The following is an 8,478-nucleotide window of genomic DNA, read 5'->3' as shown; positions in this document are numbered from 1 at the left end:
CCCAAGAAAAATTCACTTCAGAGGACAGCACTGAAGTTATAGCTCAAGAAGAGGGATTTGTCTGATCAGAGCACACAGGAGCCAATGAGGGGGGAAGGGAAAAAAAAAAAAGAGTGAAGCACATCCTGGCTCACCAGGCTCACCAAGCCCTGTCGACAATGTTTCTGCTCAGAGTAGCAGTGCACAAAGATGACCACAGGGCAGGCCCCACCAGGGGACACAGCATTCCTCACTGACCCATAGCACCACTAGAGACGCACGCCAGGAAGTGTGGCCGCCCTGAGCCCACTACCCCGAAGCCAGCCACTGGGGGCATGCATCAGAGAAGGAGGGGCGGGGGGAGGCAGAGCAATGAAGTCCCCAGGGAATGCCAGGGATAGATGTGGGGCCAGGGCATGACACCCCATCAGACTCAACTGGAAAGCACTCGTAAAGGGCAACAAATAGACTTTGAACTATTTATAGGGGTTTTGTTGTTCTTGTTGTTGTAGTAGTTATTGTTTTATTTTCTATTGTTGCTTAGTTGTACTCGGTCTTGTGATGGTGCATATTGTTGTCTCTGGATGTCTACCTGGAAGGGATAGGTGGGATAAATAAGCCAGAAGAGAGAACAACAGGATGACAGTTCTGGGGGGACATGGGAGAGGCAAAGGCAGGGGAAAGGAAGTGGGTGTTAACAAACCCTGGGACAAAGGAACAACAAGTGATCCAAAATCAGTGGCAAGAAGGGTGTAGAAGGTCTGGCAGGGCTGGATTAAGGACAATGTAACCGAGAGGAATTCCTGAAACTCACATGAAGGCTGAACATGATAGTGGGACAAAAGGAACGTATAAAGAAATAGAGGAAAGAACTAGGAGGCAAAAGGCATTTATAGAGATCTAAACACAGGCATATACAGATGTAGATATATTTATACACGATGAGGGGGAAATACATCTATGTACATATATTTATAGGTTTAGTATTAAGGAAACAGATGGCAGTGGGCCCCTACTCAAGTACTCCCTCAACACAAGAACACTTTGTTATAACAATTCAGCAGTCTGAGATGCTCACTTTCCTGACACAATTGCTGAAGACAATGGGTGCACAAGCAAATGTGGTGAAGAAAACTGATGGTGCCTGGCTATCAAAAGATAAAGAGTCTGGGGTTCTATAGGCTTGAAGACAAGGAAGCGGCCATCTAACTGAGAACAACAAAGCCCACATGAAAGAAGTACACCAGCCTGTGAGATCACGAGGTGTTGAAGGGATCAGATGTCAGGCATCAAAGAACAAAAAAATCATAGCATTGTGAATGAGAGGGAGTGTGGAGTGGGGACCCAGGGCCCATCTGTGGGCAATTGGACATCCCCTTGCAGAAGGGCCATGGTGGGAGACAAGCCAGTCAGGGTGCAGTGTAGCAATGATGAAACATACAATTTTCCTCTAGTTCTTGAATGCTTCCTCCCCCCCACTATCATGATTGCAATTCTACCTTACAAATCCGGCTGGACCAGAGGATGTACACTGATACAGCTAGGAACTGGAAGCACAGGGAATCCAGGACAGATGATCCCTTCAGGACCAGTGGTTAGAGTGGCGATACTGGGAGGGTGGAGGGAAGGTGAGGGAGAAAGGGGGAACAGATTACAAGGATCTATATCCTCCCTGGGGGATGGACAGTGGAGAAGTGGGTGAAGAGAGACATCAGACAGTATAAGATATGACAAAAGAATAATAATTTATAAATTATCAAGGGTTCATGGGGGAGTGGGGAAGGAGAGGAAAATGAGGAGCTGGTACCAAGGGCTCAAGTAGAAAGCAAATGCTTTGAGAATGATGAGCAAAACAAATGTCCAGAAGTGCTTGACACAAGAGATGTATGTATGGATTATGATTAAGAGTTGTAGGAGCCCCCAATAAAATGATTTTTTTTAAATGTACTGAACAACTGGGCTTATACACAAGTATATATGGTAGGTTTAAACAATTTCAAATTAAAATTAGGAAACAACACAATAAACTAACAATAGTTCAAAAATACAACACCTCTTTACCTTAAAATTTGGAAATGCTCCCTCTCTGGCATATCCTTTCCTCCAAATCTCAGCATGATTTAGCAACAGTTTCTTGGGACCTAATGGTTCAATGGGGCCATGGCTTTGAACAAGTGTTCTGAGAAGGCTTGCCACCTGCAGCCATCTCGAAATCCTGTGCAGTGCCATCAGGGACTCTTAAGTGGAGGCTGTTTGACTTATTCAACCAAAGAGCGTGTCTAGGGAGTCACAGGGCCCTGATGGCTTAAGGTTTGCTGAACCTTTCCTGCTGGTGAAGCATGAGAAGGTTTTGCTCAGCAACCATACATGCCTCGTATCTCCCCTTATAATGGAGGATTGCAAATGGAGTTGATCATTTCCAGATAATAAGTGGCTTGAGATGAATCCATTCATTTCTATGAAATGCCCAAGTAGTGTGCCACAGCTATCTAATTAACCAATCAATAGACCCATTCATTCAACAAATAAGCCCTGGCTTGGTTCTGGTGTGCTGTCTACTGCAACTCTGAGGGTAAAAACAACAACAGTACTGCCCATGGCAGCAAGGAATTTATTGTTGACTTAGGGATACAAAGACAATATTATTGCCACAAAGTAACTGGTAGGCATATGATAGATATTTCTAGATAGTAACACTGAGGTGGCGAACCTAATCTAAATTAGGAGGGGAGGGGATTTGAGAAAGCTTCTTGGAGAGGGCAAAAGTTCCTTCAGTCGTAAAACCATTTCTATTTTCTCCCCAAAGTGAGAATGAATCAGGAAGTAGATTTCATTGTGACTGCATCCTGTTTCCCCCCTCTCTCCCCCAGGGCTGTTGGGTGTCCAATCTATTCTGAGTTACCTGGGACTGTGTGGGTTTTAGCAGGGAAAGTACTATGTTCTAGAAAACTTTCAGTCCTGGAAAAGTTGGACCATTTGGTTACTCCGGAATCTTTAGTTATGAGGATCACATGGGAAGAATACATCAAGAGATGTGCTAAAAACAAACAATCAAACAGACAGACAGACAGACAGACACTGGGAAGAATACATCAAGAATACATCAAGAGATGTGCTAAAAACAAACAATCAAACAGACAGACAGACAGACAGACAGACACTGCCCTTGAGTCCATGCTGTCTCATAGCGACCCGTTACAGGGCTTCCCAGGCTAAAATTCCACTGGGAGCTGACAGTCTCATCTTTGCCCCGTGATGTGATAACTGAGACTTCTGAAGTGGATGGAGAGGAATGTCAACCCTATTTCTCTATTTCTCATACAGATCAAATATAGAAAATAAACTTGGTGGCTACCTTGCTCCTGCTCTTCCTCATTCGTGGGCTGTCATTTTCTCCCTAACAACATACTTAAGTCTTGCTCATTTTCCAGATTCGTTGAAGTCACCTTTTCTCTTTAAAACCTATCCCAACTATCCTATCTCAAAGCAATCTAATATGTAATCGCACTTATTGCCTAGGCTGTTCATAGTATATACACTTCAACTCTTATTTTACCATGAGGAAGAGCTTTAGAGGATTTATAATAGGATCCCTGGTAGCATAGTGGGTGATGAGTGTGATGCTAACCACAAGGTCAGCTATTTGAAACCACCAACTCCTCCATGGGATAAATGGGAGACTTTCTGCTCCTATAAAGATATATAGCCTCAGAAATCCACGGAGCCAATTCTACTCTATCTTATAGGGTCACAAGGAGTTGGAATGAAATCAACAGCTATGAGTTTTAGAGAACTTATGGGGAGTTTGGTCACTCCTGGCTTAGTCACTCCTGAATTCATTCATCCCCCCACTCCAGCCCATCCCACTCGACCCCCATTCATTTACAACTAGGTACACTGTACTAAGCCCCAAAGAATTGGAGTTGAATCAGCTCCTGCACTTAAGAAGTACATAATCTGCCAGGTGATATCATCAGATATGTAATTAATTGTAACTCATAGTAAAATACTTCATGCTATGGTGGAGGCTAAGCATTTGGAAGCAAAGGCATCAAAGTGCCTACTGAGTGGCAGATTTTGTGTTTGATGCTGCAATGAGGATGTCCTGAATAGCTTTCAATTCGTTTAGTGTCAGAGGCGGATCCTAAACCAGTATTTTAATACCATAGGGGATGTGACATGATGAGTCTCTGATAGGAACACATAGTCAAGGGTGTGTCTTCTAACAGATAGGTTGGTGGTTTGAGTCCACCAGAGGTACTTTGGAATAAAGATCTGGTGATCTATTGGCAAAATAGAAGACCTTGGAAGCTACTCTGACACACATGGGTTGTCATGAATCAGAATTAATTTAATGGTCACTGAAAAAAAATCAGAGAGCACTTCAAAAAGGTCTCTGGGAATGCAAATGAGGGGCATTGAGCAAATCTGGATTTTGGAATCAAGCAAGGCTTATTGGAAAATAGGACACCTGCGTGAACCAGCTGGAGGTCTGGATGAAAGATAACGAGGACTATGGGGACAGCACGGGATTTGCAGACTAGAAAAACATCTGAACAGAGCAAAACAGGAAGGTTTGTGATGGATTTTAGGTGTACAGAAAGTAATCTCACACCTGAAAAGCCTTGTAAAGTACAAGACCTATGCAGGTGTTTAGCATATATTTGTTGATTGATTTAGGGGAGGCATTAGAGAGAACCTAGAGAGATGTCTGACCTGATTATACAGGGGATCTTGTAACCGGGCTTTTCCGAAAGTATAATTCTATGACAAGCTCAAAGATAAAGGTTAAACAAACAATGTCTTACCAAACTGAAAAATGAGACTTAAAACATGTGTGTATGTAGATTTATAAGACAGAATAAATTTTATGAAATGCTGTTAGTTACTCTTCTAGGAATGTATTTATGGCATCAGAGTAAGTAGGGGTCCCAGGAGGTAGGAACCTTATTTTATGTCTTTGGCATATGTCTTCAATCTCTTCCAATCTTAGCCTCATTTAAAAAATAATGATTAAGAAGCAAAATCAAATTTAAGTAAGTGCTCTATCTTTCCAATCTCTCTATCAGCACATGTGCATGGACAGACACACAAAGACATGCATGCAGATGTTTTATGTGTTTGCTTTGTCATCTGTGCAGGACTCATTTGAAGTCTACGGCCAGACCTTGAACGTCTGGTCCTCGCGAGTGGTAGGAACGTACCCTCAGGTTTTTATCAATATACCTTGGTGTTGACACCCAGGTCCCAGCAACAATGGCATCTATTTGAAGAGGAGGCACAGAGCATTTCTGGATTCAAATGAGCAGTTCTTTCTCATCTCAAATTCCTTGCCCCTTCTTTAAGGGGCTTGAAGGTGGGCATGGAAGATGGCGCACAGAGAAATGTTTTCCTCCTGCCTTTGCATCTGTGCCGAAGGCTTCCCAAAGCATTTCTCAATCTGTTCTCCCCTGTGAGTGCTACCCGCACACCTGCCTGCTGGGCTCTGTTGCAGTGTCAGCAACTCCAGGGCTGGCTGTCTGGAGACAGCTCCTCAACCCCCCACGGCCCCCTCATGGCCTAGACTTGTGGCCAGAGGCAGGGGCTGACAAGTCAAGGACACGGGTAGGGGCAGACATTGGCTCTGGGAATTCCAGAAAGCTGGGGACCGATCCTCTTGACGTCTACTTTGAGAAACACACAGCTCTTCAGTGTTACTTTAAGATGTATACGTTAACATGCTGTAGCTGGGACATGAGCACACTTAGATCTTGTTCGGGACTTTGATGAAGAGTGTAGTACTGACTTCACAATCAGAGGCTTCTGCTCTGTTTGGTCTCTGGCTTCTAGGGCAACTTCACTACACTCTTCCTCACGACCACCACCTACAATGGACTTGGAGAGTCACTGAGTTACATCAGTGATGTGGGGCCTGTGGTCTGTGGTCCTTATCTGTATCGTTTCACTAAATCACACCAACATTCTGAGGCAAGTGTTTCTGTCCCTGCTTTACAGACGAAGAAACCAGGGCTCAGAGAGATTGTTATTCAACGTCTCAAGGCCATTAAACAGCAGAGCCAGTATTTTTTCCCAGGTTTGCCTGGGCTCCAAGCCTTTGGGATGTCATTTCCCACTATAATGTTCAACACAGAAAACACTGTGTTGAACTTGGACTTTGCCACTTGAATCACAAACACATTTGATAAGAATTGGCACATAAAACTTATTATTATTATTTGTGTTAGTCTGGGTACTTTAGAGAAACAAATCCACAGAATTGCATGTATAAGAGAGAGTTTTATATAAAGGTTAAGTGAACATCAAGAAAACATCCCAACCCAGTGCTGCCCAAGTCCACAAGTCCAACATTAACCCATATGTCCAACACCAATCCACAAAGTTCTCCTCCATCTCACAAAACAGACGCAATGATGCCGACTGCAGGAGGAAAGCTGAATCAGTGAATGTGTAAGCATTTCAGTGCTGGCAGGGGTCTCTACACGGCTGCTCCAGCACCCAGGGCTGCATCAGGGTACGTCCATTGGCTTCTCCTCAGGGATGTCTTGCAGGAAGTGAGCCTTGCCAGCTGTAGCAGGAACTGGCTAAGGCAGCTGCACCCTGGTCCAACCATCACAAAGCAAGAGACCCAAGAACTAGAAAGGCGAGGCTCACCGAGACATTTATCTCTCATCCCTTCAATTAACCCCACATGTGTTTCTCGGCCAGGTTGGCACAATAAGCTAATTAACTCATTATTATTATTTGGTGAGGGGGTGGCCAGACAATTCAGTTTATTTTTTGTATCAAAGCAACTATGTGATGGCCACTGCTGGAGCATGGGTCCTCTCTACAGACACTCTGGTAATGGGACTTCACAAAATCATCAGTGAATTCCTGGTAGAGAGACCTGGTGTACATGGTCCCTTTGCGAAGACCTAGGGACAGGTTTCTATAGATCTTGGAGATAACCTCTGTGGTAGTTAGATGATTTTATGACAATATAAAGATGTATAAAAGTGTACAGGTAGAATCCAACCTGTCAATCAGGTCACCGCCTGATGATGCCTCCTTAGGGGTGTGACTTTCTTTTAACTGGGACAGCTGGCAACCTCCCTCTCTATCTCCCATTGCCTTCCTACTTGCTGGGACTCTGCCGCTGACCCTGAGAGCTGCTGGTGCCCTGCCATGGTCCCACCGACCTAAGATCCACAGGACCCTGCTCCCACTGGCCTGTGATCTTCCTGCATTCTGCGATATTGCATGTAGCGACATTAGTTTGAATAGGGACTTATGGACTACTATTGGACTTAAAGAACTTTGGTTGGACTGGGTGGGGATGCTTTCTTGATATAAAGCTCTTTCTTATACATGTGTGTCACTGAATTTGTTTCTCTAGTCAACCCAGCTAAACATCGCATCAAAGGTGCCCTTGACCATGTTGCCCAGGGTGGTCGTGCAGCCTGTGGCTGAGGCGTAGCAGTCATCAATCCCAGCCATCAGCAGCAGCTCCTTGGGCATGGGGGCTGGGACAATTCCAGTGTGTCTTAGTGTGGAGATGAGGTGCACCGGTACTGAGCCAATTCAGGCAGTCACCTGCAGTGAATAGCATGAAGCTTACAAGTTCCCACCCCACCCTCACATCACCCAGAAGCCTCAGCACACAAGGACAATGGAAAGCTTGACCAAGATGATGGCCCCAAAGATGGTATTGGAGTCCTTGACAACCAGGCCAGCATGGCCATTGTAGCCCCCAATGGGAGCAAAGGTCTTGAAGCTGGTCTGCTGGCTGGTGTGGGTCTGCTTCTGCACAGGCATGATCTTCAGAACCTTGTCCTTGAAGGACATCTACTGGGAGAAGTTGATGATCTCAGACTTCTTGATGGGCAGGGACAGATCTCCAGAGATTTCAGCTTCGTGTGCTTGTCTAGATGGGCAACCACCTCTTGTCCTTAGCTCTGCTTGCAGGAGGTCTTTGGTCTTATCCACAGTCCCAAACACTGGCGGGACCTGGGATCTGCAGGGAGCTGCTATAGCCATGGCAGGGGACCTCAGAGCTAACCTGCTACACTGGCATTATTGGCCACTGGGTGTTTTCTCAGAGATGAACAACATATAAAACTTTGAATGTTGGCAAGGAGTAAGAAATATTCCATGGACTTCCAGAATAACAAACAAATTGGTCTTGGAGAAAATATATCGAGGAAACTCCTTAGAAGTGAGGATGGCAAGACTTCACCTCACATACTTCGGGCCCTTCATCAGTATTCATCAGTAGGAACCAGTTAATGGAGAAGGACATCAAGCTTGGTAAAGTAGAGGATCAGGGAAAAAGATGAATCAACAAAGTGACTGCAACAATGGACTCATGCGTTAAATTGTGTCCCCTGAAAAATATGAGTCTCTTGGCTGTGCCAAGATTTTCATTGCAATTATGTAATTTGGCAGTCATGTAAGGCTATGATCATCCCCCATGATGTGAGCTGATGTAATCAATTAGTTGTTCTCGAATAGGGCTGGGGT

The sequence above is a fragment of the Echinops telfairi genome, unplaced genomic scaffold (assembly GCF_000313985.2).
Source record: "Echinops telfairi isolate 266 unplaced genomic scaffold, ASM31398v2 ScPeMD7_7465;HRSCAF=8503, whole genome shotgun sequence".
NCBI classification, from domain to species: domain Eukaryota; kingdom Metazoa; phylum Chordata; class Mammalia; order Afrosoricida; family Tenrecidae; genus Echinops; species Echinops telfairi.
Note: the sequence above shows the minus strand (reverse complement) of the source record.